Genomic DNA, 15,209 nt, shown 5'->3' on the forward strand with positions numbered 1-15,209 from the left:
TTGTTATACATTTCTTGTTTGGCCAGGATGATATCCTTTTTGTATTGCGTTGAGATATTTATTAGATTCGTTTTATTTTCTGCGGTAGGATGTAGGTTCCATACCTTTTCGCATTTTCTTTTCTGTAATCTTAGGTTCTTTAGGTGGGGTGTAAACCAAGAGTTAAGATGCTTTTTTGGTTTACTGTTCCTAGGTTTAAATGGAGCAATGCTGTCGAGAGCCAAGGTCATAGCATTATTGAATTCCTCCACTAGAAGGCCTGGGTCAGTATAGTCTGGTAAGGAGTTAAGATTCGGTAGGATATGGGGTAAGATATTGTCTGCTGTGATATTTTTCTTGTTTCTAGTTAATGTAGGTGCGGCGAGGGGGGGGGTGTTATAGCAGTGGGTCTTTTAGTATTGAGAGTAAAGGAGATTAAGTGGTGGTCAGTCCATATTTGGGGGGCGATGGATGTAATGGAGAGGTTGCAGTTGTGACTGGCAATCCAGTCAAGAGTTCTCCCTTTGGTATGGGTGCACATGTTCACTTTCTGCGTGAAGCCTAGTTCTGTCAGGATGTTGGCTACGGCGGTGGCCTAGTGATCATTGATATCATTGTACCCTAGGTTAAAATCTCCTAGCACTAAGGTCTGTGAGGAGTTTTTTAGCTTCTCAGAGATAACAGTGGTAATATCTTCATTGAAGGTGCTGATTAGGTCTGGGGGTCTATAGAGGAGATGGATATTTAATGTTTGAGAGTTGGCAGTGGGTAGTTTAATGGAGAGAGACTCGCAGGATTTAAAGTTGGGTGTAGAGGTGATTCTCATGGAGAGATTGGTTTTGGCGATGATCGCTATTCCTCCACCTCGTGCGTCTAGTCTATCAGCTCTAAGGATAGTGTAGTTGTCTGGAACTGCTAGCGTTAGTGCTGGACCTGCTGCCTCGTGGAGCCAGGATTCAGTAATGGCGATGAAGTCAAGGTCATTTTCCAGGATAGTGTCTGCTATATCTGTAGCATGAGCGACTAAAGATCTAGCATTGATTGATGCACCTTTCAGGTCGGGTTCTAGCTGTAGTGTAGGACTCCAGTTAGCGGTGGCAAGTCGGTTAGTGGTGGTCTTATTTCTTTTAGGGAGGGGTTTGCGGCTAGGAAGAATGGTGATTTCCAAAGGTGGGAGTAGTTTCGGTCTAAGGTGATCCACGTTAATGTTATATTTGTTAACATGTTCGAATATTTTGGGTAGTCGTGCCCGGAGTCTGAGGTTTCTCTGTGCTGTGCTACAAGGGGATTTAGAGATAAGTTGCATATGAGAGGCTCCTACGCCCTCTGGGGGCAGTATGGAGGGCATGGTGATATAGACAGTAGTAATAAATAGAGCTATCAGGTTAGTGAATGATGCTCGATGGACTGGGGTACATAGTAAGAGTACATAGTGTTATGGCTAGTCGAACTAGAGGCTGCTATTGCATGTATCGATCAAATATTAGACAGCATATGGCTAAATATTAGGCAGAGTAGGCTAAGCATTGGGCAGTGTAGGCTAAATGCGGCAATCAGGGACTGGACAAAATAGGCTAAATGCAGCAATCAAATATTGGGCAACATAAGCTAAATGCAGCAATCAAATAAAGGACAAAATATGCTAAATGCAGCAATCAAATATTGGGCAAAATAGGCTAAATGCAGCAATCAAATATTGGGCAAAATAGGCTAAATGCAGCAATCAAATATTGGGCAAAATAGGCTAAATGCAGCAATCAGTTATAGGACAAAATAGGCTAAATGCAGCAATCAGTTATAGGACAAAATAGGCTAAATGCAGCAATCAAATATTGGGCCAAATAGGCTAAATGCAGCAATCAGTTATAGGACAAAATAGGCTAAATGCAGCAATCAGTTATAGGACAAAATAGGCTAAATGCAGCAATCAAATATTGGGCAAAATAGGCTAAATGCAGCAATCAAGGAGTGGACAGAGTGCTGGTAGGGAGCCACTTGGACTTTGCAGCGCCATAGGACAATCAGCGGAGGAAGTTAGAGGAGAGGTACATAGATGAGGCATGTTTGTGTCACCTGGTACAGGGTTGTAGTATGGGGCAGGGCACAGTTAGTAGAGCTTAAGAAGGCCCTACGCTGGCGTGCAGGCAAGAGCAAGGATAGGACGCTAATTGAGCAGGATAGAGTATGGCTGGGTGCTATAGTGTAAAAGCATAAAGTAGGTCACAGTAATTGGTTATGGTACAATTAATGTGGTACTTACATCAGGTAGGCAGCTACCTGTGACTAGATGGATGAAAAGTTCATGCAGTTGCGTTCGATTTGCAGTAGCACGTTGCGCCGAACCGTGGCGAACAGGGGCAAACAGGGCAAGCGGCCTTATGTTGGCCTTAGGTGGCTTGGGACGCCCAGCCTCGCTTTCAGGCCGCATCGCGCCCTACATTTTGTTTTAGCGAATGTCGGTGCGCGTGCGGTCCTGGGGGCTGAGGAGGCTCCTTTGATGTTGGAGGGCACAGGGCATACAGGGGAAGCAGATGCAGGGGCAAATGGACTCTGCTCCATGATCCCGTGGAGGGATCAAACGCTGCCGCGTATATTCGCAGGACTCCAGTGCTGGTGATGACTCCGGTGCTAGAAGTGCTGGTCGGTGCCTGTGGCGATGTCCTGGTTGGTGGTGGGGGGGCTCCTGCCCACTCCACGGCGATGGGGGTCTGTCGGGGCAAACAGGGCAAGCAGCCTTATGTTGGCCTTAGGTGGCCTTTTTGTATTTTTATTATGTTTTATATAGCGCCTTTAACCAAAGTGCTTTACATAGGACAGTCAACGGTACATTAAAATCAGCAATGTAAATAGTGTTCAGGGTCAGCCAGTATCAAATAATCAGGCCACTGAAGCAAATGAGTTTTTTAAGGAAGAACAAAACAGAGAATAAGAAGTAATGGGGCGAAGAGACAGAGGAAGAAGATTCCAGTGGAGAGGAGCAAGAAGCTGGAAAGAGCAAAAGCGGGATTGAGCACAGGGGGGACGGGGAACATTAAGTCTAAAAAGACCTGCAGAACGGAGGAGACGAGAAGGAGAATAGAATGAGAGGAGAGATGCAAGATAGTCAGGGGCAAGACCATAGAGAGATTTGAAAACTAGACAAAGGAAATAAAATTTGAGCTGAGAGTGGAAGGACAGCCATCCAAGTGAAGCAAGAGAAGGAGAAATTGAGTCCTGATAAGAGAGAAGGCAAAGTGAACAAATAGATGAATGATACATTGATTTAAGCGGAGCAAGACGTGAGCAGGGAAGACCAAAGAATAGAACAGAACAGTAAAAGAGTCGGGAGAAAACTAGCGAGGATACAAGAAGCTTTGTGGCGTGAAAAGTAAGAAATGGGCGAATTTTGCATATGTCGTAAAGATGAAATCTACAGGCACGCGATGTAAGGGAGATATGATGGCCAAAGGAAAGATCAGAGTCGAAGTAAAGACGAATATTACGGGCAGTGAGAGAAATGGAGAGACTAGAGGGAGGAAAAGAAATAGAAGAAGGAAGAGACGGTGAGGAAAGAGTGTTGGCGGGAAAGAATAAGACTTCAGTCTTTCCAGCATTTAAAGTAAGGAAGTGGAAAGTCATCCAGGATTTAATAGCAGAGAGCCAGGATGAAAGAGTGTGATGAATGTCAGGTGTAAAGGATGAGAAGGAAAGAAACAGATGAGTATCATCAGCATAGAAGTGGTCTGATACTCCAAAGGATGACATAATAGGAGCAAGAAAAGAAGTGTATAAAGAAAATAGAAAATGACCAAGGACTTACCCTTGTGGAACACCATGGTCAAGAGAAAAGGAAGGAGAGGTATTGCCATCCCAGGAGACAGCAAAGGTATGATCAGATAGGTAGGACGAAAACCAGGATAGAACAGACCCACAAAAACTAAAAGAAGAGAGAAAGTCCAGAAGCAAGGAATGATCCACTGTGTCAAAAGCAGCAGATAAATCGAGAAGAATGAGAACGGAAAAGTGTTTTGAATAATGAGCTGTGAGGAGAGAGTCAAGTACGCAAGTCAAAGCTGTATCGGTAGAATGGCAGGGACGAAAACCAGACTGAGTGGGGGGAAGAAGAAATAGACCTGACACTAATGTGGACCTTTGTGAATAAACAAGACGCTCAAGAAGCTTAGATAGAAAGGGTAGGAGAGATATGGGATGAACATTTGAAACAAGAAGGGGATTAGCTGTGGGTTTCTTTAAGATAGGAATAATAACTGTGTGTTTGAAAGCAGAAGGGAAGGTCGAAGTGGTAAGACAGATGTTAAAAAAGGAGGCAAGAAATAGGAGCCCCATTGCTCCTGTGATTTACCCTCACTTTTTAACATGTTTTTTAATGGTTTAAATAAACATGGAATGGTACAACCTTCCTGCAAACTAGCCGAAATCGTCTTCCTATTTAAAAAAGGCAACCAATCCCAATCTCTTTGATAGATTCCTGTGCTAAAATGTACAGAAATTTATTATTACATAGGCTAGAAGAATGGACAGCTAAGCAAGATATAGGGCCTCATTGTGAGTAACCCGGTCCGGAAAAAATGCAGATAAAATGGCTGGTACTACTGGAAAAAATGCCAGAGCTGGACCAGGTTACTCAGAGTCTGCCAGTAGGGGAGGTGAACAACCGACAGGCCTGACCTGCAGGTAATTCAGGCCCCTACTGGCAGATAAATCACTGAAGCACCAGCACCGATAACAACAGTGCTTCAGTGTTCTCATTCCCATGGAGTCCTAACCGACTCCATGTGAACATTCCGCTACCACCCATAATATCCCAGTGTTACTGCGATATCGGGTGGTGGAAACTGTAAGCTGAGGTTGCCGGTAGGCCACCAGTACTACCGTCGGCCTACCGGCAATCTTGTAATGAGAGCAATAATCTCCGAACTACTGACAGGATTCAAGAAATCTATGGGGGCAATTGAACAGGTATTTCTATTAAGCACTATCATTTTGAAATCTATATATATTAAAAAAAGAACCATTGTACATTATTTCTTTTAAACAGCATTTGATACTGTGGGCAGATCGAAATTGTGGAAAGTATTGGAGAAAGGCAGAATGCCGGAAGCATATTACATGCCGTACAAAGCATTTACGAGGGAAATAAAGCCAGAGTTAGATGCGTTTAGTTTGGAGACAATACATAATATTTTGAGGTAAATATAGGGGTGAGACAGGGCTGTGTCCTGTCCCCTTTTTATTTTCCATATATATTAAAGTGTTAGTGTCAGAGATTTAGAATACTGATTGCCACACACCAATGACAGGAGATAAAAAAGTCACATTATTACTTTATGCTGATGAAGTTGCCTGTATGTATAAAATGCCTATAGGCATAAACAAAAAACGTAATGTTTTGGAGAAGTTCTCAAGGGAATTTAAGTTGCCAGTTGACAACTCTAAAATGCTTGCCATGATATGCCAAGGACATGGGTTAAGAAGAAAAATGCAAACTTTGCCTTAAACACAGAGAGGATCTGTGTAGTCTATTTGGGGATTCGGTTAACCTCTGATGGACCTTGGATATCCCAAGTTAGAAAAAGTGAGGGTGTGATTAAACAAAGGATATGAGTATGTCTTTCACTTATAAATACATTGAGTGGTAAGGCTGTTCAGCCTGCCCTACATGTTTATAAGGAAACAGCCCATGATGCTGCTACTTATGGAACAAAACTTTGGGGTTATGCTCCTTTGACTAATATGAAATGATAATTATTTAAACAACTTTTGGATGTATCCCGCAATGCCCCAACAATGCCTGCATATTTGGAACTAGTCATTTTACCACTCAATTATGAAATATATTTAAAATTGATCTCGTTCTGGCTTTTACACATAAGAAAATGTTATGGTCAGTTGCAAATGACCCTAGAAGTAATTGGCACTGGTTAAAGTCTATCAAAGCAAATTCAGCTGACCTACGTTATGTACATCTTAGGAATCAATGTGGTGCCTTTTCGAGTGATGTTAAATGCAATATAAAAAAAGGCTTTTAAAAATAAGTCTGAGACGCATATCTTACATAGATGCACAATGGACAAAAACAAATGATTATTCAGAAGTGAAAATGTATAGTGGGTATGACGTGTATCTAAAATTAATTTAAAAAATGAGCTATAGAATTATGCTATCAAAACTTTGTTTAGATATTGTACCTTATGCAGCTCTCATGGCAGAGTGGTCTTTGAGTGATTCAGGAAATTTCCCCTATTGCAAAGATGTATTCAAGAATGTTGTATACGTTCACATTTTTTGACCCATGTGTTATTGGTCTAGATGTAGATGGATACAACCACTGTTAAGAAAAGAAGGGGTGAGACAAGTAGGGAACATTTTGAAAGCCTGTAAAACGGAGGTCATAGCGCTCTGGACTGCGAAATTTCAAGTTAGTGCATGGGCAATTAGGAAACGTTTTTTAGATTTACAAATGTTATAAATTGTCCACCTAAAGTAATTATGTGCCTATTGATAGAGTGTTCTGTTTTTATTCATATCTATTGATATGAATTTGCTGAGTTTAGTACACTTTTAAGGTGCAAGCTTGCCAGATTTTATGTATTAAATTTATAATGATGTTCAGAAATAAATGGCCTAATTTGCTTGAGAATCATTAAGTAAAGGTTTAAGCCACGTATTAATTTATTTACGTGCTGGCACATCGGTGGCTGTGAGTCAAAGTAGACCCCTAGGTTTTTTACAACCGGCTGAGCTTTAACAGTTGCTTTGTCTAAGCATAACTGGAGATAGGAGAATGTGATGGTTTAGCGATCAGCGACATGCTCACAAATTCTGTTTTTGAAGCGCTATGGCTCAACCAATTTCAGTTCATCCAGAGCTCACTGTTATTCAAGATTTTATATGTATCACTTGGCTTCTTTCCAGAGCTAGCCGAATAATGATGGAAAATTGAGTATCATCCATAGTTCTGGGAGATGGCATTCTGAGACAAAAGACAGTCATGAAGGGGTTTTAAATAGATATTGAATAGAAGAGAAGACAAACACACCCCTTGAGGTAACCCACAGTCTAAAAGTTGTTCTTTTGATTTGTATTGGCCGATTCTTACTATGTCAAGACAATTTTTTAGGAATGAAATAAACTATTTAGATGCATTATCCGATACATTGGTGACATGTTTCAGCCTGGAAAACAAGATTGAATGGTCCAAGCTATAAAAGGCTGCCAAGAGATGAAATAACATAAGCAGAGCTGTGGATTACTGGTCCATACTCCTAAGGACTGGACCGTTAACACCAAAAAGTGCAGTTTCGGTGCTACTCCCGGGACAAAAGCCAGATTGAAAGTCCCTGAGCAATTGATGTTTTTCCAGATGCTCATGTAGTTGTTTAGATGCCATTTTATCCAAACATTCAGTGGACAGTAAAGAGATTGGGCGGTAATTCCCATTGTTTAACGGATCTTCAATAATAGAGTGATCCACTTTTTTAAGCTCTGCCAGAGTGTGGCCTTCTGCAAAGGGCACTTTAATAAAGTTGGTAGTGAAACTATAGAGAAGCTGTCGATTTCAATTATAGTCGATCAACAGGGATGACCAGGACAATTTATAGAAGAGATTAAGCTGGAGATTTGATCAATAGTGAGGGGCCCAATGTCAAATAATTGGGACAGGTTATTTTCTATTCCATTGCATAAAAGGGGGTCATTGGGCCTCATTACATGTATGGAGGTAGCAATGCCGCTTTTCGCGGCATGGCTACCCCCATACCGGGTACCAGGTCCGGATCCCGCAAAAGGGGATTTACCGGGCCATTCCGACCTTGGAGGGCCCGGTAAATCCCTTTCACGGGACCCGGTACATCCCCATTCCCATTGAGCCCTTATAGGGCTCAATGGGAATGGGGAGGATACTAACAACGAGCCCGTTAATGACGTGCCCGTTGTTAGCATCCTGGTCTGCTAGCGGGTCCCGCTAAGGACCAGAGCAGGACCCGCTGCAGACCTCGTAATTGGGCGGCCCGGAATGAACGGTGCCATTCCCTTACCGGCACCGTTCATTCCGCGGCCGCCTAACTCCTAATGAGGCCCATTGTCTCTGGGAACACCAACATTCAATTACTGCGCTATTTCTCTTCTGATGATAATTATTGGGTTTTGAAAAGTCAACGCCAGATCTTCAATCCACTTCAAGGAAGCAGGAATAGAACTTCTTTGTGCCTCAGGATTGCTAAACTGATGCAAGATTTGAAAAGATTTGAAATGTTTGTTTGGGGCATTTTCTGCACTATCAATTTGGTTCTCGATATATATATGTTTTATATTCACTTCAGATGTATTTAATTGCCATGTCCATGCCTGGGGAAGGGTCTTTTGTCTTTGAAGTGATATTAGTTTTAATGGCTTTTAGATGAGGGTTACACCATTTATTCCTCTTGAATAAAGGGGCTCCCTCATTAATTGGTGAGTTACTTTATTTTAAAATAATAATCTCTAGCTAGGTCTTCTAAAGATAAGGTTTGATTAATGGATTCAATATTAAATTGTATAGAGAGGGCCAAGTTGTCTTTAGCTAACAACTGCAGTTTACTGCAAAACATTTTCTTAGAATGTTGATTCAGCGGGTGGGCAGATAAGTCAAAATAGATTAAGTAATGGTTAGCCCAGTGCTGAGGGAGCAGTCTGGCGTTCTTTATCTAGATTTTTTATATGGGTTGGACTGTGAACCATTTGTGTGTATTAGTTGACTAAAGAGTGGATTCACTTTGTGCTTTACATCAAACAACCTACAGCGAATGGGATGTTTGAAAAATATACCAAAGTGAGCTGCACAAAATTAGTGATGTAAGAAAGCAGGACTTTGCTCTGATTTCATAAGTAAGCTATGATTTTGTAAGTTAGATGACATATCGAAATTCATTCCACACTGGTCCTATACAAGTTATATGAGGGCGCAGGTAATTTTTCTCTCCCGTTTTTTTTAATCATTTTTTGCTTTAGTTTGTTTTTATTTTAGGAATGGACAGATTATTTTATTTTATCGACTCATGTACCTACACAGACCCATTGTTTATCCTCTCTTTCCCCATTGCTTAAATCCCTAAGAATTAGACTATTTGTGTACTTTGTTTTTCACCAATATATAGCTTGGTAGTGTTGCCCTCACGGCCATTCCCTTTACAATTCCTTTATATTTAGTTCCACAGATTGGATTCCATGAAGATTATTTTTCTGTTGGGGTAAAAAAGGGGCAGTCTATGCACAGATAGTGAAGACAAATAGTATGTCATTAAGATGAATAGCCAGAGATCTATTTGATGATACATGGAAGTACTTATCACTCTCTTTGTATGTTGCACCCCAAAGAGAGGTGGCTGAAGCTCAGTGACACTGCTGTGAATTAAGCCCTAGAGGAATAGCTCATTAAGGGATGAAAGGTCTCAAACATGTAGAGCGTTAAAAAAGGACTGAAGCCTAAGTGAGCAATCCTTCAGATGTTTTTGTTGAACATGCTAGAGTTGCACATTTGGGAATACATGTATATTTATTTTATACATACATGACAGTGAAAGTGTGTTACAATTGTATTGAATGTGAATTACTTTTGCTGTCAATGTTAGTAGTCATATTAATTGCTATTTGTAGGGTGTATTTGTTTTAGGACATTTTTTAAGAACATTTATTAAAACTTGTATCCTATGTGCTAATAATAAAAACATTTATATAGTACCGGTAGGGGAGTAATATACTCTCTTAATTATGTTTGCTCAATTGGATGTATGCAAGTAAGGAAGGTATATGTTGTGCTATTCATCCTGCAAATAGTCTTTGGTCGATGGAGCTAAAATGGTTACACCGGCAAAGCCTGAGAATATGAAGGATCTGATCTATATATAGGAGCATATATCTTAGTCAGTAAGAACACCATGGGGCTGTGAATAGCGAACAAGGGTCGCTAGTGGAGGCTGACCACTCTGTCCTGTGTCCTGGGGAGCAATGGTCTCTCTGGAATGGGGGAAATCAGAGGCACCTTGTTAGGAAAGATTTCTCTTTTCTGCAACTTCCCGTCAATATTATATATACCCCCAAACGTTTGGCTGATGTTTTTGACCCTCTCCTGACCTTTTAAAGGCTTCGGCTTCAGTTCCTTGTCCTTTTTTCTCATTTTGCTACAGGAAAACTGTCAGTACTGGGAAACTATGGGGTTCTTTACAAGTGTGCCAGTACGGAAAAAATGCCAGCAGAAATGCCGGTTATTCCAGCTACTGCATTCTTTCTGGACCGGCACAGTTCAAGTTTCCCGTTGGGGAACACAGATCTGCCCCATACCGGCAAAGAAATGCCAGAATCAATGGCACCAGTAATACCAGTGCCAGTTAGTCAGGTAAACCCATTCCATGGTGTGGGAATTTACCGGCTTTCTGCCACTCGTAATATCCCGGTAATACCGGGATATCGGGTGGCAGAGACGGTAAGTGCAGTTTGCTGGTATCCCGCCAGAAATACCGGAAGGATGCCAGCAAACTCGTAATGAGGACCTATGTTTCCCTTTGTATTTTACTCTTTACCTGTTTTGGTAACTTTTTAACATTGCACACAGCATCTTTCAATGCATTGCAATGGGGTTACTTTTGTATTACCATAGCCTTTTTTAAGTATGGGATTTTTTGTTACTTTTAAATGTGCCTAAAGACAAGCGGGTGGCAGCAAATACATTTTTACAATTTTTGCTATATTTTAGTATGCGCTTTCGCGTTTACTGCGTTTGGCTATTAAAGGTGGATAGTGTCCGAAGATGGCCGGGCCGTGCCACAAGATTTTTCACTTGTTCTTTGGCCATTTTGTTCTTTGGCCTTCTTCCTGCCTTCTCAGGTCAGGAAATCCCTAATATGGTCATGCATTTGCACAGGAAAGCTGCTGTTTTCGCGGGCTAATGCCTTCCATTTATGTGTGTTGACCCAGGAAGTGGGCTGGAACCGTGTAGTCACAATCCACAAACGGGTGCTAGGGAGTCCGGTGTGTATACATGAATGAGACCCACAGTGGTCCCTGATTGGACCACTGATGACTGAGTGAGTGATGCAGATCCTTACCATTTAAGGGCTGAGTTTGATATCACTCACCTGAATTTAGGATAAAAGGAGACCTGAAGCCATTCCAGCAGATCGGACCTGAGAGTCAAATATCCTATGTAGCTGTGGAGCCGATTGAAGAACGAGGATGACTTCTGAAGAGGCCTGGCGACCTTTCCTGCAACTGTCCTGGTAAAGCCCTGCTGGACTACCTGATCTCAGAAGGCTCCTTGGAATGGTGGGACCAACCAGTCTTGACGTCTTCTCGTGTTCCTGCAGCTTTGAGCCTTTGGAAGTGTCCCTGGACCACCTGGTGGACTGACCAGCTCTGAATTGGGCTACCGTGCCAGAAGTGTCGCCGTTCCACGTCTTTCCCTGGAACTTCGGTGGATGCCAGCTAGTCCTACAAGTCACCTGTCTGCCAAGTTTCAGCTTCCCAGCATCAAGGGATCCGTCCTGGAAGTCAGCCTTTGTTCGCAACTGGTGAGATGCCTGCTTTTGCTGGAACCAGCAATCCCTGTCTGGTAGAGTGTCCTAAAGAGCCCTGCATCAGTGCCTACTGCATTTATTCTTCGGAAAGGGTTGTCCTCAACTCCTGGATCCGACCGGAATCTTGTCAGCACCTGAAGCTCCTGGGCATCTTTTACTGGATCCAACGGTGGCAAAACCTACCTGTAGCGACTCCCATCTGACCTGCCAAATCCTTTGGTAACATCGGAGTAAGGGCGGTGAGTAGCCACAATACTTACCGGTGCCCCTATCTCCTCCATTTTAAATGTTTGTGAACAACTTTGATTTATTCCATTCTTTCACTTTTAAACGATTGCTTAGAAAGCTGTTCTAACTGATAGAATAAGTATCTTTCTCAGCAGAAAAATTCTTGTGAAGTCTGTGGAACATTTCTCACTACCACAGGAACTCTTCCTACCTTTGTCCCCTCTCCTAAAGCAAATGTGCAAACTTTTTGTGCACAAGGCCCCATTTAATTTAGGGATTGGACTCATAAAGTTAGGGCTTCTATTCTTATGGACGGTTCTCTCATTGCATAACTACTTACCTTACCTTTCAGGCGTTTAGGTGAATTGTGTGCATTTCTATAACCAAATGTGACTGTATACATGTTTTTATATTTAGAGTGTTGTGTGATAATATTACCTGCTTTATTAATTTTCCTAGTGTGTTTTTGGGCCAATGATAAATATAGTATCTTTGTACTTACCTGTTTAAGTAGAATAATTGTGTACTTCACTGTGTGGACTCATTGTGGACCGCTGATCCCAATCACCTCTCCTGAGACTAGGCCTTGACCACTTTCTATGCTTACCTTGATTGGTTTTGGCTAATCTCTCAGAGTTCCCCTGTTCACTATAACTAGGGTGGCCTCCTGAAATCTGTCCACCAGGCCAGATTTGAGAAATCCATCTTAGCACACTCCACAACCTCGGTCCTGGTCAGGATCAGAACATGTGTCCAAGGGGGTTTGAGGTTCATCTGTTGCATTAACTGAGAGGGCCTGATATTGTGAGGACTTGGTACCCTGCCCTTTGCCAAATAAGGTTTTGCTGCTTTACTCTTGTGCTTCTTCTAATTCACCATTTTGCAGCACACGTGTAAATAGGGCTTGGTGGTGAGCAACTGTAGTCTGGGAAGGCACCTTCTCAGTGGCGCACAGCAGATCTGTGAAGAGATGAATCAGGCAGAAGAACATTAACCAAACCCTGAAGAGGGGCTGACTGAAATCACTGCAAAGCCATGGACAAGACCCTGCTGGTGGTCCACAGGCAAAAGGCTAGTGTCCTTACTGCCCAGACTAGTCCCGAAGGGACCTCAGGTGAAAACCAAGTGGAAACAGCCTTGTGGCACAGGAAATAAGCCCATTGGACCTCTCCCATATGGGTGGAAGCGTGTGATGCCTTTCTGGGGTGCCTACCGAGACCCGTGTGGTGCCTCAGGTGCTTGACTCATCCCCCGAAGGTGCCTCAGGAATGACATGTGGAGGAGCCCTGCAGGCCTGCAAAAGTCCCTGATTGTGCTCAGAGCCATGCTCATTAATGGAAGCCTTGTGGCCACAGAAAAAGTCGCTAGAACCCCTCCTGACCCAGAGACCGTGTGAAATGTATCACCCGGCAATGATGTCTAAAAACAGGGGACTTACTTTATCATCGGACCCACACAGTCTTTAATGTGCTTGTGTCTTAACAGAGAAAATATCTTCCCAGCACCTTAGGCACTTCCTGATTGTACGTCCTGTCAAAGAGCTACAGACCATGCAAGACCACAGGCGTGGGCGCCCGAGGCACTCAAGGCGCTGACGGTCTACCACAGAAATGGAGCAATCACAAGGAACACAGCATTTAAAATTGCTATCTTGGGGCATAAATGCAGTGCTTCAGCAAACAAAATTCCTTGCAAATGCGGAGAGAACTGAAGTGTGGGTCAGAGAGCATGTGAATTTGAGGCCACATGCAGGGAGCGAATCTACAAGTGCAAAATGGTCTTACATAACACAACTTCTGCCATTTTGGCAACATCCTAGTGCATGGGTCTGGAACAAAAAGGGCAGTGAGAGGAAAGTAGGAGGAGAGGAAGTAGCAGGTGAGAATCCTGAGTGTGATCAAAGATCCCTTTTACTGTCTGCTGGTAAGCTTCTAAGTGGTTCTTGTTGAGCACCCTTTGAGTGCTCCAGGTCTTAGTATCCTGCTCCCACCGGGTCTATCAGGAGATCCGGTTGGTCTTTGGGTTGTGGGGTGCATGTTGAGAGGAATGGTAGAAGTAGCGCAGATTTACACATAACTGCATGGCACTGCTGGAGTTAGTGCACATTGATGAGAAGCACTAGCAGTGCATGTGGCGAGCTGTGCCTGTAGTGTAAGGTGGGAAGAAGAAAAGTGAGCAGGTTAGTTGAGAAGGGATACTGCAGGGGTCCTGGATTGAGTATATTTATCAGGACAGAGTGGACCAAGCTGTCATTGGTTTATTCTTGTCTTGACAGTTTGGGCATGTTCTAGTTTTCAGGGAAAGTGAGATCATCTCATCGGCACTGGGCCTCCTTTCCCATAGTCCCCTCATTTTCTAAAATTAAATAAATCATACATTTAGATGCTTAGGACTGCACTCTGCAAATCAATTTTATTTTCTTAAATACACATTTCAGATCTTAAAGATGGTTATTGTAATGATTGTTGACTATCACAGATAATGCATTCGTATAGTGTCACAATAGGCAAATATCACGGTGCAGTCCTAGGCATCCAAGCAGATGACTTGGTTAATGTTCTAGACGCTCTTGAGCTGTGGTTCAGGAAAGGTGTTGATGTGCATGGAAAAGCAATGCAAATCAGGTAAATACTCACATTCTGCTTCTCCAGTGATTAATATCTAAAAACTCACAATGTTCATGCTGCGGCCAACAATATGTATTTTATTTATAGCACGGACCGAGCTCCAGAGCAGTGGAGTGCTTTACAATGGGACAACTGCATTGAGCTTGGTATTTTATACAGTAGGCCAGAACAGCTGGTGCAGAGAGGGTTTTTATTCGTTCCTCTTACCGCTTCAGCCACAACGGCTTACATTTACAACACTGATAACTCAACCAATGTTGAACAACCTCAAGCAAGTCTGCCACTTTTCAATCTGAGAGTTCATTATGAGTCGGTCATTATTTGTGGGTCTATGTGGTATATTGAGTGAACAGCCTGAAGTCCGAAAGTACACACGCTTTTCCATGCACATCAACACCTTTCCTGAACCACAGCTCAAGAGCGTCTAGAACATTAACCAAGTCATCTGCTTGGATGCCTAGGACTGCACCGTGATATTTGCCTATTGTGACACTATACGAATGCATTATCTGTGATAGTCAACAATCATTACAATAACCATCTTTAAGATCTGAAATGTGTATTTAAGAAAATAAAATTGATTTGCAGAGTGCAGTCCTAAGCATCTAAATGTATGATTTATTTAATTTTAGAAAATGAGGGGACTATGGGAAAGGAGGCCCAGTGCCGATGAGATGATCTCACTTTCCCTGAAAACTAGAACATGCCCAAACTGTCAAGACAAGAATAAACCAATGACAGCTTGGTCCACTCTGTCCTGATAAATATACTCAATCCAGGACCCCTGCAGTATCCCTTCTCAACTAACCTGCTCACTTTTCTTCTT

General features: G+C 42.6%; 1 protein-coding gene across 2 annotated transcripts in view; it reads right to left on the reverse strand.

The window, feature by feature from the left end:
• TOP6BL (TOP6B like initiator of meiotic double strand breaks) overlaps nt 1–15,209 on the reverse strand; it is a 1,011,792-nt gene that overhangs the window by 246,580 nt on the left and 750,003 nt on the right. The window lies entirely within an intron of this gene.

The sequence above is a fragment of the Ambystoma mexicanum genome, chromosome 2p (assembly GCF_040938575.1).
Source record: "Ambystoma mexicanum isolate Mex_15411 chromosome 2p, UKY_AmexF1_1, whole genome shotgun sequence".
NCBI lineage: Eukaryota > Metazoa > Chordata > Amphibia > Caudata > Ambystomatidae > Ambystoma > Ambystoma mexicanum.